The sequence below is a fragment of the Rousettus aegyptiacus genome, unplaced genomic scaffold (assembly GCF_014176215.1).
Source record: "Rousettus aegyptiacus isolate mRouAeg1 unplaced genomic scaffold, mRouAeg1.p scaffold_m13_p_12, whole genome shotgun sequence".
Classification (NCBI taxonomy): domain Eukaryota; kingdom Metazoa; phylum Chordata; class Mammalia; order Chiroptera; family Pteropodidae; genus Rousettus; species Rousettus aegyptiacus.
In genome coordinates this window covers 3569705-3597582 of record NW_023416287.1, presented here as the reverse complement: position 1 = coordinate 3597582, position 27878 = coordinate 3569705, and the positions used below count along the sequence as shown (strand labels likewise).

At 55.2% G+C, this 27878-nt stretch overlaps 1 pseudogene; it reads right to left on the bottom strand.

The window, feature by feature from the left end:
- Positions 1-4258: 4258 nt before the first annotated feature.
- Positions 4259-4377, bottom strand: LOC118610551 (annotated as a pseudogene).
- Between the last annotated feature and the right edge of the window lie 23501 nt (positions 4378-27878).

Genomic DNA, 27878 nt, shown 5'->3' with positions numbered 1-27878 from the left:
TCAGTTTCCTGACGATTCTGAGAAACCCATTTTGAGTGGATCACACCTTCAAGATCATTGGCGTTGGAGGACTTTTTTTTTTTTTTTTTTTTTTTGCACATTAGAGGCACCTGGCTTTCCTGCTCTTACTTGCTTCTTGAAAGAATTGGGAGACTAAACGAATGCCTGATCTTGTAGTTATTTTTCCCCAGAACCTCTACCCTCGCCGCCAAGTTAGCTTAAAGAAGGTGAAGTGTCCAGAGGGTTCACAAAACCACGCCATCACGTGACAATAGTGCGGAGATTAAAAGAGATTCCTGCCGCCCTGGACCAGCCCCCGCCCCGGCCCCCGCCCCCGCCCCCGCCCTCATCCCGGGTCTCTGCGCGCAAAGCCCTTTGCTTGGCGGGAAAACGCTGCCCCCTCCTGGCTCGGATGGACAGACACAGCCAGGACGAGAGTTCACAGCAATATGAACTTCATTAAATCTGAACAATAGGTTCACTGAAGACCAAAGAAGAAATTAGGGTGAGCGGGGCTGGGTGAGACAATGCCGCTGGATGGAAATGAAGATTTCAATATACCCTTGTCGCTTAATGAGATTCATGCAGATCCTTTGACAACAGCCACCAGTTGCACAACCCAGGATGTCGTCGGGGACAGACTGTTCCCTACAGAAGAGATCGTAAAAGCATCTTTGGGTTCAAAAGAGGCAATAACTCTGACACTTAACACGGTCTGCAGGAGTGACCCGTGTCGCCAAGGCGAGGCAGACCAGCGGGGGCCTGGAGCTGGGGGAGGAGCCAGAGGTGCCTCTGCTGGGGGCCTGGGCCCCTTCGCCCAGTTTCGAAACCTCCCTCACCTGTGTCTTGCCCATGCAAATGAGCCCGACAGGAAAAGCAGGCGCCTGCGGGAGATGTCACAACGGGCACAGACACTGTCCTATTTCGAGGACAATGCCGGCGAGAACATGTTCGTCCAACACCGGCTTCTGGAAGGCGCTCCAAAGGGACTCTCTCCCCCGCCCCCCGCGCACCCCACTCCCCACCCCACCCCCACCCGCTCCCGCCCCCGGAGGGGAGACTCCTGAGACCGCCCTCTGAGTCACCTCCTGGGCATTGTTGGAAGGATAGCGCAGGGAGCGAACAGATAGAAAAGGTCTTAAGACTTCCACGTGACTCATGACGCGAATTTTCCTCTCGCGGCTGAACTAGAGCCAGAAAGTGTGTGCGAGAGAAGTCCCTCTAAGTGCCGCTGCCGAGGGCCCGGATGTCGCCTGGCGGGCATGCTGAAGGTTCCTCCAGGGAGACTACGGCGGGGGGGGGGGGGGGGGGGGAGTCCCACGGGAGAGGACACGGGGGGAGGGGGGGCGGAACCTGGTGACAAAGGGTACTTTTGCCCTTCTAGTTCTTCCCCCACATCCCCTCCATCAGCGTCCCGCCCCCCGCCCCCCGCCGAGGCATGATGGACATGCTCTTCTAGTGATAATTTGTTCTACTTCTATAATTTTGGCTCCAGAAACTGGCCTCCCGGCTGAGGTGTGGACAACCTTTCCTGTGCTTCTGTCCACGCTTCTTAAAATCTGCATCTGTCTCACCAGGCTGTCAGCTCCACGGGGGTGGGGGGTGGGTGGGTGTAGGGGTGGGGGTGGGGGGTGGGGGCGCGGTTCTCAGCGTCTCCTCGGTGCCCAGCCCGGCGCCCAGTGGCTCAGCGCCGCCGCTCGTGCTGAACCAGTGCGGGAGAGTGGCCGCGGGTCTGGAGAAATGACCCCTGGAGTCCCTCCAGCCTCTTCCCCTAACTAGGCCTCAACCGCCATCTCGGGAAAGCTGGGCAGTGGGCAGGGTTTTCTCAGCAACGTGCTAGCCTGACATTGGAGAAGTTTCTGGAGTTTGTAAGGCTCAGTCAGCTTTGGTTACTGCTCCTGTGGGTCTTGCAATCCACCAGGGCAGCAGAGATGAAAGACATTTTGGTATAGATAATTAATTACAGTCGCCGAAAGTGCTCCCATAGGAGGGTGCGTGGGGGTCCCCCGAGAACTAGAGAAGGGGCCGAGCAGGCGATACCAGGCCTTAGGGCGAGGGGAGGGCATTCCCGGAGAAGGAACAGCGCGCGCAAAGGCCGGGGGACGGCTTCTGGAGGCATCCGCTTTTCCGCTTTTCCGACAGGATGGATGCGCCTGGCGCCACCGGCTCCTCCTTCCCCACCACGAACGCAGACGCGATGCCCACGATGGCACTGGTCATCCCGCGGCTGTGAGGGAAGGCCGCAAAACCCGCGGCCCCAGCGTGGCTGAGCCACAAGACGGGTCCCTGCGACTTTCTGTTACTGGCAGCCCAAGGCATTCCTACCTGAAACAGGGCGAAAGGCCGTCCCAGCTAGTCAGGCTTCCCACCTGGTCAGGGGGCACAGCAAGGTGAGTTCAAGTGCAGATGAAAAGCCCCCCCCCCCATCCCCGTGCCCCCCCCCCCCAACACACACACACTGAGACGGAGCCCTCTGTCCCCTCTCCGAGGATCTCTGACTTCCACACTGCAGTTGGTGAATAACCCTGGGAGAAAATGTCACCCCAGGGAACTTCCAGCTCACTCCCTGGCTCCCCTGGGGAATCGCTCCTGGCCCTCTGTGCCTCTCAGGGCTCCGCCCTCCGCTCCAGGGGCAGAGACCCGCCCTCATGGGGCCTTGGGGTCAGGCTGCTGTTCACACCTGGGGAGCCGGCAGGGCTGTTACCCACTTTCCTCACTAATTACGCTGGGATGTTCCCTCCTGAAGGGAGAAACTCCTATAATTTGGGTTATAAAACATCTCTTTGAATTTTCTCCAGAGACTGCTGTGATTATATATATATATAATCATAAAGCGGATCATGCACATGAAGACTTTCATCCCAGCAGCTCAAAGCTCGCAATAAACAAATCGTAATTATGTATCTCAACAGCCTCCCCCCCACACGCACTCTCTTTTTCTAATGGGGAAACTGAGGGAAAAGGAGGTCAAGTGCTAGGCCTGAGGCTATGGCTTCTCTTAGCCACAGAGAAGCCCACAGAAATGCTGAGACTTTCACCATGCCCATAATGACAGCCCTGCTGGAAGCCACGGGAAATTTGCCCGAGCTTTCTCAAATGCCAGACATCACCACCTTGCACACCAGCTTCTTTGGACAGAGGGAAAACTGTGACTCAACTCCGGCTGGATGAAGCCCTTTAAATATCCCACCTCTTGCCTACAAAATTACATGAAAACAATAAAAACCATAAAAGCAAAAACTCGCGTGTATGCTCACATTGTTTAAAGCGTGTATCTCTCTCGCTAGAATATGAGCTCTCAAGGGCAAGGATCATGTGCACTGTGTTTGGGTCTGTGCCAGGCACAGGATCCAACTTGCCACAAGCTCTCCCTGCACATTCAGTAAATGAAAGAAGGCGAAGGCGTACCTCCAAGGCGCTCTGCCTTGTGACTCATCCCCTCTCCTGCACAGCTGGGCCAAGGGAAGAGGTCGCGTGCGGATGAGCCAGACCGTAGTCCTGAGCCGCAATCTGGGCTTGGGTCTCTCAAGCTCAAGACAAAGGCCCAGGAGTCACACACATCGGGGAGTAGAAGAGAACCCTAAATCAAAGCACTAAGCTCACTGAACCTCAAACTGTATCAAACTCAGCCTCAAACTGTTAGGCTCTCCTCCCCGCCTCCTTTCCTTCCCTAAAGTGTAGCATGGGTGGGGAAGGGTCTTGTCAGAATAAACAAACACCGTAGCCTGTGTTTATCGAGAGCTTTATGTGTGCTCAATGGGTTACATTGTCAGACAAAATTGTGGACAAAAGGTTAGGTACTGGAGTGTACTTGATTCTTTAAGGGCCTATACCTTCCATCGACTTCCTTGATAGGAATGCAAATAATGTTGCCCATAGAAATGCAAATGAGTTTGTTCCTTGGAACACAATGGATGCTTGCCTTGTGACCATTGTCCGGCTTTGCATCTATTTCAGCATTTCTGATTGCACACGTACTTATGTGTGTGTTTGAATTATCCCTTGAACCGTTTATAACATCTTACTGGTTCTCTTGTTAATTAAGGAGTTAGATGAAACCCTTGACACATCTCTATTTTAAATTTGTGAGTCATGAGTTTATTTTTTAAAAAATGTATCCTTCAATAACATCACGACCTTTCTATTTTTAATTTATTTTTTAAAAATGTTTTTAGGCGAGGCAACCTTTGGTTGACCTCACAGATTGCAAGGACCTTGTCAGCTTACAAAACCTCTTATTTATTATTTTTATTTTTTATGCCTACAGCACTTGGTCTTCCTAAGTGGTCTCCCATCCAAGTACCAACCAGACCCAGCCCTGCTTAGCTTCTGAGATCAGACATGATCCGGCTTATTCAGGGTAGCATGGCCGTACACACACAACCTCGTTTACAACCCTGTGACGGGGCTATCATTACCACCACCCCATTTCCTAGACAGGGAAAACTGAGGCCCAGGGTGTCATGAAGTTTGCTCAAAACCGTCCTCAGGTGATGGACCGAGTCGGGCTCTGCCCCCAGGCTGTGGGGACTCAGAGCTGGAGCTCTTTGCCACTGTCCTGCGTGGCTCTTTGTGTAGCCGTTCATCACAACAGGTGTGACAGGCTCAATCCAGCTGTGCTACTAATGGATTTCAAGTTGGCGAGCTTGCCGCTGGCCCTTCAGAGTCTTCTGCGCTCAGGGACTCTGCAGCCAGCTCCACAGGGAACTCCCCGGGGCAGGCACGAGTCCCATTCCTTTCCATCCCTTTCAGAGCTGTGAACAGCGTGGGTGGCGGGCAGATTCTAACCCACGGGGCTTCAGAAGCCAACTCAGAGGAGGCCCTACAACATCCCGCCGAGGGCCTGTACCTGCCTCTCAGCGACACTGAGGGTCCACTTTAATGTGCTCACTTTCTTAAAATAAATGTAAGTAAACAGTCATAATTGCTGTCATAAGAACGTCGGATTCCTTAGGAACTCGCAAAGAGCAAGTACCATCGGCACATCTTAGTGACCGACAGACGGAATGACATTTAAAAACACTCAGGAACTTGCTCGAGCCAGTGCTAAACCCAGTTACGCTTCGGAACTATTAAACCACAAGTATGGTCCTCGGGGAGAATGAACTCACTGATATGTCATTAGCAGGCTATTCCTGCAGGAAATTCAAACGACAGCTCGATGAGATCAGAGCCCCGATGCCGATGTTGCGTATTTTGTGAGCTACGAGGGTATTTGCACGTGATAGTGTTGCCAGTTACCATCGCCGAATTTTTACCGTGTATCGAGCACTTTTCCAAAGGCTGTACCTGCATGTCGTCCTTTAATCTTTAAACGGCTCTGTGATGTGAGCTCTGTCATCGGCCTCATATAACAGATGAGGTGACTGAGGTCCAGAGAGGCCGCCACTTGCCAGAGGCCACAGACAGACCTGATGAGTTGAGCCACAAATCAAACCCTGGGCACACACGTAATTCATGCGTGTTCTAGAAGAAGAGGGAAGCTCAGAGGCCCCGTTCCGGATATTTCCTTCCTCTGCAGAGAGCACTGCCCTCTCTCTCTGGAGCTGTCACTCCCACTTTGGGACACATTAGAGAAGGAAAGGGTTGTCGAGCCTGTAGGAGATGTTTTACAATTGCTTTAAATGCTTTTAAGAATTGGAGATACCTGTGATGGGCCGTTCTTCATTCATTTTCTTCCTAGTATTATTCTTGGTACGCAGATGAGCCAAACCCGTGTTTCAGCCAGGCAGGATGTGGCTAGAATGCTGAGTGACTCGGGCCCCTGAATTCTCAGGTACAAGGAAGGTGCAGCTTTTTATCAACAGATTAGCATAGAATCGAGGTTCTTAAGTCGTCCTCTCTCTTTCGGATGCGAGAGGTGAGGTTTGCTGTGGCCACACTCCCCTGTCCTTTATTTTCCGGCTTCCCTGGTGCTGGGAAGCGTGTGCTGTCACGTGCTCTTGACTCTGTGGTCCCACTGGGTGGCCTCAGAGGTCGTAGCCCCACGGCAGGTCATTTCTGCATGCTTTTGGAGTCTCGAGCCCGTTCCCCAAAACTCCCGGTGGTTCTTGGAGCACGCCGTTTCCTGTATTAAACCACAGAATGATTTCCGTTTCCTGCTCGAAATTCGATTCATACTATTAGATAATTCAACATCACAGAAATAAAGTAAATGGAAAGGAAACGTCCCCTCCTTACGCGGTTCCGATTTCCCATCACGAACAAACGTTTTCTCATATGTGATTTCAAAAATGTGTCTTCACGAATCTTTTCGAATGTGTAAGTATCCCTCTAGACGAAACTTAACATTTAACTCATAATATTACTCAGACGGGGTCGTAATCCAGCCATCGTTTTGCATATTGGTGTTTTTCCACTAAAAATATTTTTTGAATCACAATGAGATACCACTACACACTGACCGGCATGGCTAAAATAAAAGAGAAAAATCAGTACAAACTGTTGACAGGGACGAGAAGCGACAGGAACGCTCAGACGTCGCCGGTGTGGGACTAGACACAGGTTAAACTTTGGAAAACCAGGTGGCTGTTTTCATTAAAATTACGCGTCTCTCCACCCACCCATTCGGCAAGCTGTCCACACAAAGACTCGCGCGATGATGTCCAGGGCGGTTTTGTTGACATCAGCGAAAAAGAGGAAACAATCCTCATGCCACACATGTGGCCAGATAACAAACTGTGTCATTTCCCACGACGGACTGCTAGCCGGCGATAAACAAGGCAAGGCCTACTGATACACACGCAGCGTGGGCACATTTCACAACCGTTACTCCACGAAACGGGAGCCCGCGTGCCAGGGGACGCCTTCCATACGAGGTCCAAGGACAGGGGGACACGTCCCACGTCCCCCGAAGTTAAAACGAGTGGGCTCCGGTGGGGAGGCGAGTGAATGGAAGATACAAGGGACCTTGTGAGGTGATGGAAAATTCTGTATCTTGACCCGGGCAGTAATTCCACAGGTGTCCGCGTAGGGGGAAATTACTCAAGTTCCCCACTTAAGATTAGTGCACTTTCCTGAATTAAAAGGTTATCTTTTGCTATCAGCACATTTAGATCTAGTCCGGTCTGCTTAACATCTACAGAGGATTCTGCTGTCCGTGGTTCCCATAATTTTAACCGTTCCTCTGCGTGTGGACTTCGAGGCTGTTTCCAGCGTTTTCTGCTGCTACAAGCGGAGCTATGCTGACTATCCCTGTGCATAGCTTGGAATTCTTTTGCAAGTATATCCATCGGGTAAATTCCTAGAAGTGGAATTACAGAGTCAGAGGGAGTGTGGCGGTTGCTGGTTCACGGATGTTGCCCAATGGCCTCCCAAAAACATTGCAGCAGACGCGCCTCCCGGCCCCCACCCCATCTCTCATGAGAAGGCGGTTTCCCACACCCTCACCAGCTCTGGGCATGACCAGCTTTTTCATGTTTGCCAAGTCGATACGTACAGAATATTTTATCTTTGTTTTGACTCTTTTTTTTTAATGAGATCTCTATCTTGACCCATTTTCCATGGGGTTTCTGGATCTGATTTTGTTTGAGGAAAGAGTTTGTTGCGAAATGAAATAGGTTAAAATCACAGATTAGAACAAAGGGAAGATCATGTTTCTTAGAACTAAACTGCCAGATGAAGAGCAGAGCTCTCTCCAGCGCGGCTTCGGGACGGCGGGGCGGGGCGGCGGGGCTGGCGGGGGCACCGGGGCGGACGGTCGCCCAGCTCAGAGTCCTGGTGCTGCTGCCGGCTTCGGGCAGGACGCCTCCTCCTCTGCGAAGTGAGGGAGGTCAGAGTCGCCTTGCTGCAGTGGGAACCGACGCACATGCACAGCACTCCGGCGGGGGCCTGGCCTGGGCCACGTCTTCCGTGTTTATGACTTGTCACCGCGAAGGCTCCCCCCGTGGGCCTCGGTTTCTGTCTTTATAAAACGAGGGCGTTAAGCGACATCCCTCCCAGCTCTGGGCTCCGTCCTGCCTCCCTGGCCCGTTGGCTCTGGCTTCCGGGGCTGGAGCGAACGCACCCAGCTTCCCAGCCCTGGGCCCCACGTCGCAGGCTCCTGATCTCACCCGCTTGCGGGCATATCACCCAGGTGGCACTGCCTCTGGCTGTCTCCTAAACTCTGGGTGACTTACTCGTACTTGGTCACCTGGCCCCAAAGCAATGAAGCTTGTTCCAGAGTCCGAGCATCCCCGGAGAAAACACTTTCTTTGGCTTCCACTGAGACTCTCTCTCACCACTGGTATTATCACGGGTGTCCCTCAGCAGGACAGACGCTCCCCTGTCCCCTCTGTCCTCAGGGCCCATACCCAGGGCCGTGACCCCGCCCCCTCGGCCCCCTGTGTGTTAGCTCAGCACCCTTCCCACCGACTCCGACGGATGCTGGACTCCTATTTGGCCTTGGCGGGGACTCCTCCCCCCATGACAGCCTTCGCCAAGGGCTCCCTTGCCTTGGCTCACATCCCGGGCTCCATGTGGTCCGTTCTTGTGGTCAGTTCTTGGAACTCACCTAGCATCTTCCGACCCCTGGTCCTGGATCTGATCGATGGCAGTCCCATGGGGTGGTCCTTAACTTCTCTCACTGGGAAGCCCCCTCCTCTGCATTGGCACGGGCCCAGACCAAAGGACCACACTGTTTGAAAGCCGAATACCCTCCAAGCGAGTTTCAACACCCTCTATTAATATTTTTTGCCGCTCCCACCCCCACGCTCTGCCCAGCTCCCCTAGTTAATCAGCCGCTCCTGACAGCCCCCTGCCAGGTTCTCAGCCCACCACCGGGCGGCATTGCCCCATCGAAGCCCCCGGTCCCGGTGAAGGCGTCTCGTTTCACGTCTCTGATGGCAGTGCCTGCCTCTAGGCCCCGGCGTGTTCACCGGAGCCCAGGGCCGAGCTCTGCTTTTCCCCGTTAAATAATCAGTTATACTTTCGCCTCCGGGCGAGGCTAGAGATGAGAGAGGGGGAGAGATGCGTGCTCGTTTGTTCGCGGTTGGTTCCGATGACTCTTTTCATGTTTACTTCGAGAGCTGGGGGGATCATGATGCATTGTGTTGGGTGGGATCATTGTCAAATGGGGTTCAAGGCCCCAAGGGGCACACGGGTAACAGGAGAGCCATTCCCACAAGCTGTCCTGAACGCAACCCGGTTCCCGGCTTGGAAGTTCGCCGTGTGGGGCCCTGCTGGTCTGGGGTTCGGGCCCTGCTGGTCTGGGGTTCCAGGCCTCAGGCTGCAGTCTGCAAACACTCCTTTCCTTTCCACAGATGACGAGATAGACAGACACGCAAGACAGACGTGTGGACAGGACGATCCCAGCCAGGATTTGCTGAGGGCCTACTATGTGCCGGCAACTGCTCATCCTTTGACACCTGTAATCTCACCGACCGCTCACACCTGTTCTGGGAAAAAAAAGTGTGACTTCCGCTAACCATATTTGCAGGTGAGAAAAATGAGGGTTAGTCAGGCTCCTTAATGAGAAGGTCGAGGTCGCACAGTAAACGGAAGCAGAGCCGCAGTGGAAGCTCGGTCCGGGCTCCGCCATCGCTGCAGCGATCGGGGCCGGGTGTTCCTTCCTGCGGGGGCCGGGCCGTGGCTGATGGCACCTCCGTCAGCATCCCTGGTCTCCGTCCACTCAATGACAGCAGCCCCACCGTTTATGTTAATGACAATAACCTGTGAGGCCCCCGTGGGTGGGTCATCCAGGGGCCGAAAGCCTGCCTGGAAGCTCATTCGCCCTGAGAGGGATCCGAGGCGGAAGTGGGGGGCTCCTTGGGAAAGGCCTGGTGCAGGCAGCCTTGCGAAGGGCGGGGCACCACCCCCGCCCTCAAGAGTAAAGTCCCCCTGGAAAGCAAATCGACAGGAATGGTCTCCCTGGGGACCTCGGCGTGCCGGGGAGAATTATCTCTCGACCTTGCTCACGTGTAGAACGACCTAGAAGTGTCACTTGTGCCCCAGTCCAGACGGTCGTTGCTTCGCGCCAGGAAGCTGCCGCAGACGAGAAACGGGCGGTGGAGGGTCCCACAGGATTGGTCTGGGAACCGAGGGGCTGGCTGGCTTCACGTCGAGGCCCAGGGAGACCCTGGGCCTGGGCGGCTGCCGCCCGTGCCGTCCGCGTGATGTTAAGTATGTTCTTAAAACGGACATTTACGAGTGTCTTACAGAGAAGCGTCGCCACTTGCTTCAGTGGCACGATGATGTGGTTAGGAAACGAAATGGCAGAATTAGAATCAATAAGGAATAATGTGCAACAGCAGGCCATTGAGAGCTGGCTGGGAGAGCCGTCGGCCTTGAAACGGGGGGCGGGGTAACCTGAGTCCCCCCTCCTGATCCCCCCACCCCATCTCAGATCTGGGGGAAGAACGTTCCGGGAGCCCGGAGCTGCAGGTGCAGAGGCGCGGAGGCAGGGGCAGGCCGGCTGAGCTGGAGGCCGCAGAGGCGTGAGTGAGCGGCCCGCGGGAGGCAAGGCCGGGAGCTCCCCGAGGGCCCCATCTCCCCGGGTCAGTTCCGAAGACGGAGCTGATGGAATTTGCTCGTGGAATGGACATGGGTTTGGAGGGGCCGAGAGGGGTCGAGGGCGACGCCGAGCAACTGGGAGGATGGGGCGTTGTCACGCAGATGGGAGCTGGCGTGGAGAGCGAGATTTCCATTGGGGACGGGCCAGGGCTGGCGGCCCTACCCTTCCAGACGGCTGACCCTCGGACAGCACGGGGTCAGGGGCGCCGACCCCCTGTGCTGTTGAAAATCTGTGTGTCATCTTTGACTCCCCAAAAGCTTAACCTCTGGCAGTCTACTGTTGACCTGATAACACGGACAGTCGATCACACATATTTTGTATGTTATGCGTATTATGTAACATATTCGTATAACAAAGTAAGCTGGAGAGAAGAAAATGTTATAAAAAATCACAAGGAAAAGACAGTCGCTGTATTTATTGAAAAGAAACTGCGTGTAAATGGAGCTGTGCAGTTCAAATGCGCGCTGTTTGTTCGAGGGCCAGCCGCCCGCATATATGTGATGATAAGGCCCCCCAAGTTCCCACCTCATGGGGTGAGGGGCGGTCAGCACGGGGAGGTGCCCCCAGCTTACTGAGACATTGTGGCGACTCCCCAGCCGTGACCACAGCCTCCCAGGAGGGAGAAACAAAGCTCAGAGCCAAGACCTGTTTCCCCCGGGGCCTGGCCTTTCACCCCAATTTCCTCAAGCAGCTTCTCATCCTGGGAGCTGCTGCCAGGCCCGGGGCCCCCAGAACACCTGGTGGTGGAGAACCTGAAGAATTGTTTAAACACAATAGTGCATGAAATCATCTCCACGGACCATGAAACACACACGCGCCGGGCGTCCACGCGGTCTGTGCTGCGGGGGGTGAGTGCGTGGCCACACTTTGCGGTAGGAAAGAAAAGCAAGGGGAACGTCTGAGCGCCTCGCTTGCGCCACCTGGTGGCGAGATCCATCAGCACCGCAGCGGAGCAAGTGTCTTTCTGCACCTCCCACAGGTCCTGCCCCAGAGGCACCTCCCCCGAGAGGCCTTCCTTGCTTACCCTGTTGGGTAGGACTGGGTGTGAGGAAGGTGCCACTGATGGGGAAGCCCAGGCTCGGGGACCGTGGCAGCCCCGGGGTCGGGCCTCCTAGAGGACAACCCGGCCCTTGGCTCTGGGACAGGGATGATTTCTAGTTTCTAGCTCCCTAAGCCTCAGCTTGAACCCCCCCTCCCCCGGGGAAAGTGTCCCTTCTCTTCAGGGATCCCCAAGCTGAGGGCGCCTTGATTCCATGAGGAGGGGTCTGGGCCAGATGAGGGGCACAGCGTGAGGAAAACCACCACCAGACAGACCTGGGACTCGGTGCCTCTTCCTGTGGACGGCAGCGGCTTCCCCTCTCTGGGCCTCTCATCTGCAAGACGGAAGCCGGAAGACCGTGCGGAGCATGTGGCATGCTCGGGGCCTCTCCAGCCCGACATCACACCCATCTCAGGACTCGTCCTAAAAGTGCAGATTCCCCGGCTTTGGCCCGGACCCCCAAGGTCAAAATCACTAAGCGTGCAACCCGGAAATCTGCATCTCCTGCTAAGGCTGAGGCTCAGAGTGGTTTTAGACATCACGATGCATTCACAGCAGGTCTCAAACCTGGCCGCACCCTAGAATCATCCGGAAGCTCTTAAGCAACGCCCATCTCAGTCCCTCCTCCAGAGAGCCTGATTCATCGGTGGGGGGAACAGGGGACCTCAGGCGCAGACAGGGGCCTGAGCCCAGCTGAGTGAAGGACTCAGCTAGACGCGTCCTCGGGGACCTGGCTAGTGTCTGTGAGCTTCTGCTCCTCAGGCCTGGGGGACGAGGACAGAGAGGCCCAGGCGAGGTGCCACGAGGCAGTGAGCACTAAGGGACCAGCACGTGCCATGGCTTGGAAGGTCCACACGCCAGACCCGAGCTTCGCAGACTGTCCAGCCCACTTGAGTCCCCCCGGGGAGCTTGTTACAATGCAGATTCTGCTTCCGTGGGTCTGGGTGGGGCCCGAGAGTCTGCGTGTCTAACCAGCTCTGGGGGCAGGGGGGCGGTCCACGCTTGAAAGAGCGAGATCCCTCCAAGACTGGCTGCCTCAGCCCGGGCACTGGTGGCGTTTGGGGCCGGAGAACTCTGTTGCGGGGACAGCCGTGGGCACTTAGGAGGTTTAGCCACCCAGCCTCTACCGCCGGAGGCTACTAACACCCCCTCCCCCGGTGGTGACCACCAAAACTGCTGCCCGCTGTCCCCTGGGGAGGGGGACCGAATCGCCCCGGTGGAGAAGCGCCAGCCTGGACCCGTGGGGCGTGTGCAGGAGGAGACCGAGGAGACCAGAGCAAACGGCGACCAAGGCCAGCCGCTTCCGTCCCGCAGGAAGCCCCGGCCGGGCCCCCGCGTTAGCTTTTCGGGTGAAGAATTGGGGAATGAATGAGCAAATGCAGAACAGGGCGGGTGGGGGAGCGGTGAGCGTTCGGTGTGGAGCTGGACCGTCACTGACCCTCGGGCTGCTTTCCCCTGGCCCAGCGGGGAGAGACGTGAAATGCCATGTGAGTGACTCACCGGGAGAACAAAGCCAGCCGCTCAGGGGCAGAAGCCGGCTCGGCGCTAGGCTCCGTCTGTCACTCGTGCGGAGGGAGGCCGCCTCCGGTTTTGTGTGCGGACGTGACGTGGGTGAATTTACCGTCGGTTCTGTCGAGGTCGCCTTCGGGGAGAAGCGACCCGCGACGGCATCGGGGAAGGAGCACGCCCCTGGACCAGGGCCCCGGGGACCGCGAACCCAGACGCGGCGGGGGCCCTCGACGCGCACCTGCCGTGGGCGCTGGTGGCGGAGGGCACGTGGCTGGCCACTCGGCGCGGCAGGCGAAGGCCCGGCGCTGGGCACGCTGCGCCGCCCCGTTTTCGCTGACCCGGCGCTCGGACCTGTGGCCACCTGACTCCGGGGCCCGAACGCTTTGCACGAAACGTCTCTCAAAGCCATTTCACGGCCCTCGCGAGAGGGTGACGGTGACAGTGTGGCGTCTTCCGCGGCACGGTCGCTGGGTGCCAGGCGCCACGCTGGGCGCCTTGCAGAACTGGTGCGCCGACCCCTCACCGAGACCCCCCTCTCCCCTACTCTTCTGGGCCCTGGCAGCCAGGAGGGGACAAACGTGGCTGCTTCTGTGACGGGGAGGGAAGCCAATTTTTGTCTCCGGGCGGAGGGTCAGCGTCAGAGCTCCGGGACGGAGACGTCACCCCTCACCTCAGCGCTGTGGGGAGCATTCTGCCCCCCCCCCCCCCCGCTGCAGCCAGCTGGCTTTACCCCGGCGGGTGGCAGAGGGGCCTCGAGCCCCCCCTGGAGACCACGCCTCCGCTGGGCCACCGGCGCGGTGCCCGCTGCGCTGAGGAGGGGCCTGTCCCGTGATCACCCCGTTTAGAGGGAAGTGGCCCTCAGAGCTGGTGCAGCTGCAGCCACGCAGCCTGACCAGGTGGCGGGGGCTGGGGGGCGCTTCTGGTTGGGAGGCACCCTGCCCGTCCTGGTAACCGGGGTGAGCGGTCACCTCCAGGGCACTTCTCGATGGGCACGGCCTGCAAGGAGATGCCACATGGGACTGCTTGAACATGCTGTCCTCGAAGGGCTTCCAGATCGGTACAGCACTGAGATAGAAGCTTCTAGAATCAGCGGACTGGATCCCAAGGGGGAGACAGAAGGGGCAGCAGTGCTGGCAGCTGGGGAAGGAGCGAAGGTGTCCCGGCCCGCGGTGGGCGAGGCCGGGGCGGCCGATGTCGGCAGGGAGGCAGGTCCAGGGGACAGCCCTCAGGGCCGCAGAATCGGAAGCCAGCGACGGCGGCCTTGGGCCAGAGCTCCCGGGGTCTGAGGGAGGTGACGGCAGAAGGGGGTCAGGGGCCTCCACAGCACGGCCCGAGGTTCTGATTGTGCTTGCCAGCTTGGTACCTTGTTGGGGCGCCAGTCACCTGATTCGGTCTTACCGGCTTCTGCCTTTACTCTTTAACCCGTGACTGCGATCAGACACCTCAGACATTGTCCCTCTTTTAACAGAAAACACACACACACACACACACACATCTTTTGCTTTAGTGAGCAAAGTTCGTAAGATGTTCACTGATGGGGGGGTGGGGGGGTGGGAGGCGGCCGTGAGCAGAAAATGGGGGAATTCCCGATAGTTTCGCCAACATCAAAGCGTCTCTAGTGCGTCCCAGCTTCCCAGCCGTGGGAACTTTGCAGTGGTGACCAGACCGAATGGAGAAGTCCCTGTAGGATGGGATCCCCTCCCCCCAGCCCCTGCCCCCACGACAGACTGCCCTGTGTCTCAGCTCTGCTGGAATCGCCTGTCCCTCTCACGGAAAAGTAGGACTTCAGAGACCATGACAGTCTCAGCCCAGACGTGGCCTCCAGGTAGGGGCCGTGCTCGGGGGGGGGGGGGGCGGCTAAGCCACATGACGACTGAAGCGATTCTTCCCCGACCCCCAACCAGCTTCTCCTTTGGCCCTTTGGCATCTAGGGGTTAGCGAACTTTACGACCCGCTCGCCACATTGCGGAATGAGTTTCTATTCCCGGAGAATAAAGTCACTTGTCATCTTGAAGGGTTTTTTGGCTTGATTTTTTAAAAAATTGTCATTTTTAATTTTTTGGCTGGCGGTATGAAAGAGAACTGAGAAACTGCAGAATTTATGTATTAAAATCAAGGCACTTGGTTTCCTCAATCACTCCCCACCCACCAGACCCTTTCCAGAAAGTTCTTTATCTCTCAGAAGCTCTTTCGACCAAAAAAAAAAAAAAATCTATTTTGGAATGCCCCCTGACATGAAATAACAGGGTTGCAGAGTTAAAACATTACTCAAAAATTACTCCGGCAGCGAGAGAGGCAAAAAAAATGAGGGCCACTGTCCTCAGGGGAAATGCATGCCTTCAAACAGGATTTCAAAAGGAGAGAGCTGATTGATTTAGAGATGTAGCCATTCCGTCTCCTCGGAGAAGAGAAAGGAAAAAAAAAAAAAAAAAAAAACGTTTGGAGGGCTTGGAGTCAATCCGGGACTCCCTAAATTCGTCTCCTAAATGGTGGGCACTCGTTTCTGCAAGTTTCGAATTCTGCGTGCCGAGCAGGGAGGACCGACCTTCACGGACGAGACACCCCACTTCCGTGGTTACGGTCGCGCTCGGAGACGTCGCAGCCTCGAGAAAATTCTCTGCCTTCTCTCCCCCGCCCCCCTTAGACCTAAAGGTGATATATATATATATCATCGTGACTAACAGCAAAAGGTATTCTCGGATCCTAGTCGTGTTCCGTGAACTGTTATATATTAAATATCGCCCTTTCGGTGAGAGCTGTCAAAACAGCTTCACGTAATCTTCCCTGGGAGAAAGATCTTTGTGATGCCATGTAACTCAAATTATACAAATAACTGTCAAAAGCCATTAAAATCAGAGGCGGGCGGGGGAGGGGAGGAGAGCAGGCCCGCCAGTCCTAGCTGGACGTGGTGTCTGCTCACGGGGACGAACGAGAGGCCGTCCTCGTCCGATGTCATCCAGTGGACATCAGGAGGGGGAAGGTCGCGCCCAGGCCGGGACCATGGGCTCTGAACGACCGACGGCCCGGTTTTGAGTCCGGGGTGGTCGCCCACGGTGGCTGTGACCTTGGAGGACCCGTCATGGTTGCGTGAGCAGGGGCTGAACTGAGGGGGTGCTGGTGGAAGTGGTGGCCCCTGCACCCCGAGTTCCCGACACACTGGGAAGTGCGGACGCAGGGCGTAGAAGCCCGAGGAGGAGGAACCAGAAACCTTTGATGCAGTGAAATGTCACCGTGCAACGTCCTCAGGAAGTGGGAACGAGACCCAGCCGCTCGGGGTCACACGCCCCGTGCCCGCGAGGTGGGCCGGGCCGGGCGCCCGCGTCGGAGTCTCGGAGCCACCTCGCCGGGATGCACGGATGAACTCTGAGGCCTGGCTTCCTTGACACCAGCCCCCGGGAGACGTGGGGGGACCGGCCCCCTTCCCCAGACCCCTGCTGGGTCTCAAAGCAGAAGCAGCTGTGGGAACGGAGCCGGCTCTTGTGATTAAAAAGCCCCCAGGACGCCAAATAGCCCTCCACTCTGGGCTGCCCGGAGCTGAACTCCTGGCTGCCCCTCTCAGCAGGTGCGTCCCCAAGCTCAGGACACTAAAGTGGTTTTCTGCGGGAGCTGAGGCTCAGCCAGGTCTTTGAGCCTCAGTGGGGCCCTCGCCCACCTCCAGCCTCACGCAGGCTGGCAGTCTCCGGGTGTGCAGGGGTCCACGGGGGGGCCTCCGCCCGGAAGCCAGAGCCCTGCTTCCAGAACTAGAATTCGATGTGACTTCGCTCCCTGGAATAATCCAAAGCTGCTGGACAGGGTCTTGGCTGCTTGACACGTGGGGACAGGACACGGGGGAGGGGGACCACGCCCCAGCAGCCTGATCGCCTCTCGGCAGAACCCCCCCTTGCCCTCAGCCTCTAGCTAGTGGGCCTGCTAGTGGGTGGCGCACCTGCTCCCCGAAAATGCTCTTCTTCGCTTTGGTTCCTTTGCTCCTTCCATCCCTGTCCTTCGGAATGTCACCCTTCATTCCCTGCCATCTTCCTTGGTTAATGTCCACTTGTCTTTTACTGCTAAGCCAGGGGACCGCCTTAAAATGCCTTTCCTGACACCCGCAGGCGGGGACAAGCCTCCCCCCACCGCCTGTCCTGTCGTGGGATCGCCACCTGCCTCCCACAGGGCCAGTGGATCTCAACCCACTTGAAATGACCCACTGCTGGGCCCCGCCAGCCGTTGGTGCAGTTAGAATCTCTGGGGCCGGCGGCTGGGCATCCGGGTTCTGCAAACGCTCCCCAGCTGACGAAGCACGCGAGGGCTGGGCACCTCACGCCGCAGCCTGAGCCTCCCCGGGCAGAGGCCCCCGCCTGCGGACCCGTGCACACGCACGCCTTGCCCACGGAGTGCCGGCCACGGGCGCGCGGAGTGGGGCGCGGGGTGCTCGGCGCCTGCTGGGTGGGGGGAGGGTGCTGGAGGAGGCGGGGGCGTTGGTCCACCAAGGGCAAATACGGGAGAGAGACTACAGCTTCGGTCTCCTTTAATTCAACTCGTTCTCACTCCGGGCGCCCACTCCTGGGGCCGGGCGGGGCGTGGCCCAGTTGGAGGGCACGGGGTGAGTGAGAAGGCACACTCGGTCCTCCGGGCTTCACGCACACCAGTGGCCATGGCGACATGGCCCTCCCCGTCCGAAGGGCCTCCTGAGCTCCAGTTTTCTCCTGCTTCTACGCGCGCATGGGGATGGGGTCTTCGTAAGGGCGCTGCTGGCTCCGGCTGCCGGCCCTGCCTCAGCCGGCCCTCCTCCCCGGGCTCTGGAGGCCCCGAGACCTCCGTGCTCTCTTCTCTGCCTGGGCTTCGGGGCGAGCCCCGGCCCCCCCGCTCTTCACAGACCCTTCGCGTCTGCCCACACATGCCTCTCTCTCTTCCTTCCAGCTACTCTGCGGCCTCTCTCCGTTCTCCTTCGCCTTGGAAGACGAAGGCCAGAAACGCTCGTAGGCCCGTTCCTTGCCCTTTCCTGCCTCCTCCACTGGAGTAAGGGAGCACGGACGAGGCAGGGGGCAAAAGGGGGAGAAAAAGACAAAACACCTAAAAATAACACCCGGCTGCAGTAAAGAGAACAGCTAACAACGGCATGTCGTTCTTCCTCAGACGCCTGTCACGTAGCTACTATACGTACATAGCGCTGCGCCCATTTAACAGAGGACGACTGAGGCCGCGAGGTGACGTCGCCTGCCCAGAGTCCCACGGCTCACGTGCGGGAGAGGCGCGGTCCACACCCAGGCCTGTGCGAGCCCCAGCCGCCGGCCAGCACTCCGTCCCGCCCCGGAGCACGGGCAGGCCCTTCGGCGCGCCCCCTCTCAGCGAGGACTTTCCTGTTCCACTCTCGATGCTTTTCTTTTTTTTTTTTGTTTTTTTCTCCCCCATTTTACGTGCACGTAAATGTACTTACAGTCATTGTAAGGAATACACGAGCATCGTCGAGGTAACATCCGGAATGTGAGAGTAAAGAATCGAGAGCAATTTTTATAACAAAAAAAGGCGGCCGTGCACGTCGAAATAGGGACCAGGATTCCTGCAATGTGTGACTCCCTCTGAGGCTTCGCCTATGAAAACCTGCGTGTGGCCGTACGGGGCCCAAGTCAGCTCCCTTGCGCTTCGGAGACGGTGAAAAACCACCTGATAGGACCATCATCTTGTGACTGCTCTCCTCTGCCGCACTTAAGACACGCGCGCTCTCTCTCTCTCTCTCTCTCTCTCTCTCTCTCTCTCTCTCTCGCTGTCAAATGACAGTTAATCTGAGTTGCACGTGGCTTAACTTTATTCCCAAAATACCATACATAAAAGTATTTATTTTCGTAAGGGCATTTTTTTTTTTTGCCAAAAGTCTGCACTTTCCCCCATTTTTATCTTTATCCTTCTTTTCTGATTCGAATTCTTTGATCACTTAAATTTTTTTTTTTTTTCGCCCAAGTCCTTGGGGTCAGTTTTAGCACCTCTCTTCCAGGGTTGTGACATTCGAGAAAACTTCATCTCGGTCCGTGAGTACCTGCTGCCGAAAAGAATCTTCTGGACTGCCTTTTTGATTTGGCATGACCTTTGTCAGCAAGTTCATGTCAAAGGTCACCGAGCACTTATAGCGGGGGGTCAGCCGAAGCCTAAACAAGTGAATAGACGTCAAAAGCAATTCTCCGAAAGTACTTGGCTCAACAAGCAGGCCGCGGGCCCCGGCGGTGCGGGGCCCCAAATGCCCAAATGCATTCAAGATGTTTCTTGCTGGGGTGTGGGAACGACCCCTCCAGATGTCCTCCAGGAAGTCCCCACCTTCACCCACCGTCCTCCCGCAGGTGGCTGCACAGCGTCGGCTGTCAGCCGCCTGGTGGGTGCTTACTGAGCTGAGTTTTGCTCCCAGTTAATTTACTCGTGAGACTGATTGCTACTTCCCAGGTACAGACATTTAGGCCAAAGCTGCAGCCGATAGTGTCCATTTGGGCATTTTCCTCTGATCTATTGCAAAGTTCATGTGCCACCCCATCCCCCCCAACCCAAATGCTGTCACCCCACATGGAATGGCTCCAAACCCTTTTCATCAATAGGGCATCTGGTATTGTAAAAGTCAATTTACTTTTTTCGATGAGATAATTTTCATATTATTCAATGTTAAAATGAGCTAGCAAAAAAAAAAAAAAAAAAGATCGATTCTCTTTTGCACTTCAGCCAACTGGCTCTCCTCCTCAGAGGCAATCGCTAGTAACAGTTTCAAGTGTCCTTTCAAAGATACTTTATATATATGTCGGCAAATAAGTGTCTACATTCTTCTTCCCTCCTCTTTACACAAACGTCAGCATAATTGCCCCACTGTCTACCGACGCTGGGCGACGATGCTCTCGCCGGGGACACAGCAGCTCACGGCGGCTGCCTTCAGAGATGCGCGCACATCTGACGATCACACCCGCCAACATTTCCGGGGCTCTCTGAGCTCAGCCTTCTATGTTCATTTTCTCGCTTCCTTCTCACCGTAACTAATGAGGTAGATACTATTATTATCTCTGCTTCGCAGGTGGAGACTTAGAGAGATTTAGTGGCATGTCTAAGTGACATAACACACAGCTAAAAAGTGGCGGAGGAACCTGTCAGTCTAATGCGAGAGGTCCCAACAATATGAAATGATTGTTCAAAGGCAGATTAGATTCTTACAATTTGCATACGCCAGAACAGACTACAGGGGTACGGCTAACCAGATGTGTACTGCTCATGCGCTGTGAAGGGAGAAATGAGCTGGGGTTCAAAGAACTGTCTTCTCTAGAAAGAGCAACACTCAATGTGGCCGACCTCTGCCTAGTGAAAACAAGTGAAGCGTTGGACATCGCGAATGCGTTTTGAAGAAGTTCTCGCCCCTGGATCAGGGCCAGACAAACTCCAGGCTGCTTCCTAGAAATTCTGGTGGGTTTGAAATGAACACGAAACTTAGAATAGCTACTTTCAAGGATGTGGAAATGAAAACTTTGGAAAAGGCCTGGCGGGAATTGGAATCATCTTCCCAGCCGCTCTTGGAAGGGAAGGAAGAATTCAAGTGAGAGACCGTGGATTTGGGAACTAAGTGGACTCAACACGAAGCTGTTCCCTGCTCTCTCCTCACCCCCGTGAAGATGGCCCCATGGCGTGGGGTGCCCGAAGAGAAACGCTGGGAGATGTAAGAAGAAAGGCGACGTTGTGGGGCCCCGAGTCCTGGGGGGCGGCCTCGTTATTCTTTCCTGTCTCAGCGTTCTTACCACTTCCTCCAGGAAGCTTCCGGTCCTGCCTCGCCCTCTTCTCAGCTCCCGTGGAACCGGGGACCACGGACTTTTTCAACCTTAACGGTCGTCTTTCAGAATCGTAACTGACTGGTTTCCTCGAGTGTGTTCCCCTAAATCGGAGGTCTGCAAACTTTTTTTTTTTTTCCTGTAAACGGCCAGATGATAGACGTCGCAGGTTTTGAGGGCCATCTGTCCTCTGTCACAGCTATTCGGCGTTGCCAATGTAGCGTGAAAGCAGCCATAGACAAAACAAACAGTCCAGCGTGGCTCTGTTCCAATAAAACTTTATTTATGGATACCGCAATTCGAATTTCATGCAATTTTTAGATATCACAAAATGTTTGTCTTTTGATCACCCCCCCCCCCCGCCCCCGACAGGCTATTTAAAACTGAGAAATCCTTTCTTAGCTCATGGATTGTCCCAAAGCAAGGTGATGGGGCAATTTGGCCATGGGCCATAGATCCCTGGTCTAAGCCACAAGCTTGGGGGGTGGGGGTGGGCCTGGATCCAGGTGCCACTGTGACTTTTGACTAGTGGAGCCTTACCTAGGGAGCAAAGCCCTATGTCGAGTGGAACTCGACAAGTCGTTGTTGAAGGAAATAAATTACACGAAGTGGGGGAGGTAACTCGTCAGAAAAATATTTCATCCGCAAACGGGTTTTATTTGCTCTAAAGTGTCACTGCTTTTTCTCCCCAGCCGCATGTTATGAAATGCTAATTAGCTCCCATCACAACCACGGCTCACAGGTCTGTTTGATCTCCTTTGTCAGGGTGTGTACACAGCACGCCCCAGCGCGGACTGAAGTCACTGGGGCAGAGCCCTGTGCGGCCGCTCGGCCGGTGACGGTGACGGTGACGCAGACGCTGTCCACGCAGGGAGGCGGGGCGAGGCGGCCCACGGGAGGCGACTGAGCTCGACCTCACAAACGTCTTGTTCTACGTTCACCTGGCCGGGTTCTCCCAGATGATGGGAAAGAGGTTCCCCCATGTGCGAGGATCTCCCCGACCTTGCTGGGGGTGCACGGGGCAGAGTTCCTTGCCCCTCCAGTGCCCACCCTCTGCCCATTAGACCGCTGGTCAGCAGGGTTTCGTCACTGGCCGCCGCTGGCGTTTGGGGCGGTTTGGGGCGGGGTCCTTCTCCGTCGTGGGATGTCCTGTGCACAGCAGGATGTTAGCAGTGCCCCTGGCCTCGACCCTGGATCCCAGTAGCGAACCCTTCCCCTCACCCCCAGGTTGTCTCCAAGCGTTGCCCAATGTCCCCTTGCAGGCAGAGTCCCCCCACCCCCACCCTGGGTTGAGGCTGAAGAGCAGCGTTTCTGAGCGCAAGTCCCAGGCGAGCTTGGGATGGAATGTTCCCTAGCCCTAGGCAAAACGAGACAGACTGGAGAAAACAGGGTGCCAGAGCGGAGTTTTTTCACAGAATGAAATGTGATTGATGTAAAGAAAGTCCCATTTCTGGGACTTTCCTTCCTAGTTTGGTTCGTGCAAAAATGTCTTTTACGACAAGACGGTGCTAGCAGAGGGCAGCCTTTTTGTGTTTCGTTCAGAAGAGCTGGTACCTGGAAAAAGCAGGAGCTGGCGATCCTACGTCGGCCTTCTATTTTTTTTTTCTTTTTATGAAGTTTTACTGGAGTGAAATCCCCAAATCTAGGACTAGCCGCATTCATAAGAGAGAAATCAGATTTTCCATTCTCTCTCCTTAGAGAGCTCTCAACTCTAGCAATTCCTAGGGATTTGCTTTCATTTTCTCCACTATAAAACAAAGGTAATAACTGAACCCAGCTCGTAAGGTGTTTGTAAAGAATAAACGAGAAATCGCATTTAAACCACAGGCTTAGTTGATATCCTGCAGATCCTTTGGCTTAGAGCCTGTAATTTGCCTGGATTCGTGTAAGCCTGGGATAAGGGTTAGGGATTATTATTATTATTGATATTGTCTGTGGGATATGTAACAGTGCGGTTATGTCTGCTTTATCCAGAGGCTCCATTTCTGGCAAGTTCTACAGCTTGACACATCATTCCCAGCAATGGCCAATGAGGAAGGTCCCTGAGGATCCCCAAGTTCTGCGCTGGGGGAGGAAGTCGACAGTGGGAATTTTTTTCCCTGCAAAGTCACCCGTGTACAGTGTGGCATCCAGAGAGAGGAAGGGAGAGAAGGTGTCATTTCCGACAACATGGTCCCAAAGCACCAACCCTTTAAGGACGTGTGTCAGATGCCACTAATTACGGGGCTGGGAACATGAAAGTCGGAGGCGAGCAGTGAGGTGGTCCCCAGCCTCCCCGCCCCCCATTTTAAGTGCTCATTGCGACATATCTGTCTCCTGAGTCACTGACGATATAGCAGCTCCGCCTCCCCACAAGCTTTCACGTCTATGGTCACCAAGGGGACCCTCCACTGGGCTGTGCTGTTCCCCCTCTTCACCAGGAGGGGGGCCGGGGCTGGGTGGGCCATGGGGGGCCATCGGGTGGGGGCCTGAAGGGCACTTCCCCAGGACCCTCTGGGAGCCCAGGGGTCTTTCCAAAGGAAGGGTGCGGGATAGGCACCGTGCGTCCCCCACAGGAGGGAGGCCATCCACACAGAAAGTGACCGCCTGGGAGTGGGCCGTTCCCACCCGCGCACTCACGCGCACACGCCCGCACACACACGCCTCCGCACGAGCCGCTCTCCACGCTGCGCAGCTTCCAGCTTCGAGCGGGGGCGGCCGTCAGCCAGCTGCAGGCAGGACTCGGGCTCTGTGACTGGGCTGCAGGAGGCGTCACGCTGGGCAGAGTTCCAGAGATCCGAGGGCGCCGCCGGCTCTGCCTCCCGGGAGAAGGGAACTTATCCGAAGCACATGGGGGAGTCACAGGTCCACGCTGAATGAGGGAATGGATGGACGAATGGATGGAGGAATGAGCGAACGAAGCCGACATCTCCTTGGGAGTCTGCGACCAGCTGTTTCCAGAGCCACCTGGTTGTCCTGGTGAGCAGTCGCCTCCTCGGGGAGCCCTTTGATACCCAGTCTCCCCCTTATCTTCACAGCATGTGGTTGTGACCTTGGAGTCACCAGCTGTGTACAAAACAAGGAGAAGCCTCAGGGGTCCCCACAAAAAGCTGTGAGATCTCCCCAGAAAGGCGCAGGAAGGGTGATTATCGTGCCACGTTCCAGCCCAAAGCGGACGCACAGCCTCTGGTTGAGCTGGCCTGTGTGATCTCAGCCTCGGTTTTGGGGTGCTTATGTGGGAGTAGTTGAGTCCTTCCTTGCCTTAGATACCACCAGTACCCCAGCAAGGCAGGGCCAGTCATGAGTTCCCTCCTGGCTCCATCATCCCTCTGGGGAAGTGGGCATGGAGCATGACTCCCAAACGTTCCAAGGCATTCTTAATGAAATTTTTGTGGGAACCCCAACATATGCTCTAGCTTACCAGCACTTTTCCCATGGCTACCTCAAGGACCTGCTGCTACTGTCTCCATATAACTTTCACAAATTGTTAAAAATGAAAAACAAAGAAACAAAACTTCCCAGCATGCTTTGGTCACGTGGCTGCACTCAGGTGCAAAGCTTTTGGAATGAGGCTTTTCTTCATCTTTCCAAAGTTCAAGGATTCAAGTGACTTTGCCACTTCGGTAGGACACAGGATCATGATGTTCTTTATTTTACAGATGAAGAAAACATGAGACATTTGAAGAGGCCTTGACTGCCCACAAATCTGAGATCTTTGCAAGTGATTTTCCATGTCTCCCAGTTACAATCTCCAAATTTCAACTCTGCCCACGGGGAACCACCTCTTCTCTCTACAGATAACAATTCTTGAACCGCACGGAAATCAAAACTCCAGCAAGATTTAAGCCTGTCCTGGAAGAAGCAGACGGAAAATGGTTTCCATGGGTACAGATTTTGACATTATCAACTGCAAATGTTCACCACCCCAAGATGACAAAACTCCAGCAACTTCAAAGCTGTGAAGGATAGCTTTAGGGCAAATTTTAATTAAAATTAGATAGCATATATGAAAAGCATCTAATTTGTACTCTATAAAAGAGTTTGGGCAGGACCGGGGCTGTAACAATTATGTTGCAACTTCTCACGGCGCAATCACAACATGTTAATTTGTTAATGAGTCAGTCAGAGCTGGAGAGAGCTTCTGACGGCTGGGAGAAAACATACCGCTTACATTTACATTTCTATTTTTAAATAAATTAAATGTTCCGAGTCAAACTCAAACTTCGCGTGAAAGTTTTGAATTTCTACTGATTTTTTTTTTTTTTTTAACTCAGATTGCCTGCTGAGACGACAGTATTAAGATTCTTGGGATTTCTCGGAGGGAACTAAGTGAGTTCTTTATTCGAAGGTAGCTGAAGCGACGCACGTGCTAAACGTGGCTATTTAGAGGCAGCGAAGGGCGGCCTTTTCTCTCTCTCTCCCTTTGTGTATTTCCGGCCCTTATCACACATGTGGACTCAGGAAAGAGCTGGCAACAGGAACAACAGAGATAATGAGAAATTTCCTTGTTGGTGACTTTATTTCTCAACGTGATGGAAAGAGAAAATGGAGGGAAGAAGGAGTCACTGGGTCAGCAGGAGGGTGTGACGAGAAGGTGCCCAAAGCGATGCTCATCCCAGGGCCCAGCAAACACCCCAGGAGCCTTGCTCACCTCAACCGTCTCCCGGCCCTAGAACCCCATTACCTGGGCTCACCAAATTCGACCTACATGCATCCAATAGGGAGCCACCATTCTCAGCGTCGCTCGACACAGGGGTGTGGGTGGCGAGGGTCTCAAAGTGGAAAGGTTTAGTGAGCTGTTGCAGATTTTACAAGAACTCTACATCACAGGGGCCCTTCCCAGGGGCCATGAGCTTCCATCAAGCCACCTCGGCATTACCATCTCCTTAGTTCTTCACAAAACCCTAGGAGACAGACATGGCTGTTAATTTGCATCACACAGAGGAGGAAGGCAAAGCCCAGAGGAGGCGCCTGCCTTGATTTGGGTCGCACAGCGAACATCTGCAGAGCTGAGGTTTGAGCTCACTTGTGTCGATCCCAGGTTCTGTGTTGTCACCTCCGCTGGCCACCGTCACCCGAGGGAAGGATCTCTGCACGTCCTTCTTCTAAAAACGGGAAGGAACAGGGGAACGGACGAGTGTAACAAGCACAGGAGGAGCCGGCACAGGAGCCTGGACTAGTGCGACCAGCACAGGTGTAACCAGCAGAGGTGGAGCAAGGACAGGTGCAGCACGCGCAGGTGTTACGAGCACAGGAGAGGGGAACGGTGTGACTGGCACAGGTGGAGCAAGGGCAGGGGAGCGGAACTGGCATTGCTGCCACGTGCGGCGAGCCGGCCCCGGCTCCCGGCAGCCCCGTGGGCGAGTGAGGTCCGCGCCGTCGGGCCCGCGCAGCCCCGCCCCGCTCCTGCAGACTCGGGCCCGGGGCTTCTTTTACGGAGTCGTCCACCTCATATCTGACGTGACACCAGATTCCAGCAAAGGAGAACCACCGTTGCCACGGCTGGGGCCGACGCCGGAGCAGGACAAGTGAGAAGCCCCCTCAAAGAGACGATGAGCAGGTAGGAAGGAAGAGCTTTTCTTAATCCTGGGATGCTTACAAAAAAAAAAATTTTTTTTGAACCATTATCCTCCTGGATAAACAAAGTATGATATTACTTATTTCTGAGGGTAATGGGAATATTAAATTAAGGGATCTTACTGTAGTGGAAAGGTTATTTTTCTTTCAATCGTCCAGCATCTACTCCTTGGAATAGCCAATCGCCACTGCTCAGTGTGGTCCAACCTGGCCTATCAATCTCCCATCCAAAGGGCGGGCACAGAAGCTAGCCGGCCAATGAGAGTGCTCCATTTCCTTACACACAGTGATTGGTCCAGAGGTGGGTCCATTACCCAAGCAGACCAATCAGAGCCCTTCTCTGAATTCAAATGCAGATGTTGGTCAGGAAGGTTGCTGTAAGGATGCCCTTGGGTTGGGCTACCCAGTGCCTGTCTTTTCTTGCCTGAGATACAAGCCTGACTGAGAATGAGGCACGAGAAACAGGGAAGCATGACCCAGAGCCTGAAAGAGACAGGGAGAGATGAAAGAGAGCTCTGACAGCAGAGCCATGCAAGAAGCCTAGCTCCCTAAATCCCCACCCAGCCCCAGGAAGGAAATGTCCTTATCATCCGCCTGTTTTGCAAATGAGGCAACACACAGTTAACCACCTGCTCAGAGTTCACACAGCAAGTAAACGGTGGCGCCCAGGGTTGGCCCGTCTTGCCCAGGTTGGCCCGTCATCTGCCTGTGAGCTCCAGTCCAGTTAGTCTGCTGGTTCCTGTTGAGATCCGTCAGTGCACCCACCCGGGGGACACGCTGGAGCCCGTCCGCAGCTGCCCATAGAAAGCCCGTGGTCCGGTGGGGAGAGGTGTAAATGTGTGAGGTGTTACAGGGTGATGTGAGGGTCCAGGGAGCTGGAGGGAGGGTCTGGTGCGGGCAAGCTACGACAGGACGCGTGGACTGAGTCTTGAGGTTAGAGTGGGACGAGGGGTGTGGACAGAGGACATAGAAGAGTTTGGGCTTGGACGTGTGGGCACTGAGATGTATTCGAGTGCTGATAAATCAGAAAGAGGGTGCAGAGGATAGGGGCATCCATCGAGGTGGTTATATTTGCAAGGAACTGAAGGAAAAAGGGACTAGACTGGCTCGTGTCACTGGAGGGTTCTTGGAGCACACACATGATACAAGGACGAGCTGAAGGAAGCAGGTCCCCTGGGCTGGGACAGAGGATTCTGCACCCCCTGATGCTCCCTCTGGCTCTCTCTCATCTCTGCTGGTCTCGACCTGCATTGCCTCTCTGCCTCATTCTTGCCTCCAGCAGATGAGGTTCGCGTAGCAAGAACACAGCTGCCTACCTGCCAGCTTCAATGGAAATAGAATTCTTTCTCCCAGCAAATGTCTATTGGTCTATCCCAGAGGAATTCTCGTTGGCTGCTTGGGTTACATGGCAACCCATGGAACCAATCATTAATGCCGGAGGTGTGGGCTGCTATACTTGGCCAGCCTGAATCTTGGAACAGTCCCTATGATGTGGGGTCAGTGGTCAGAGAAGGGGAAT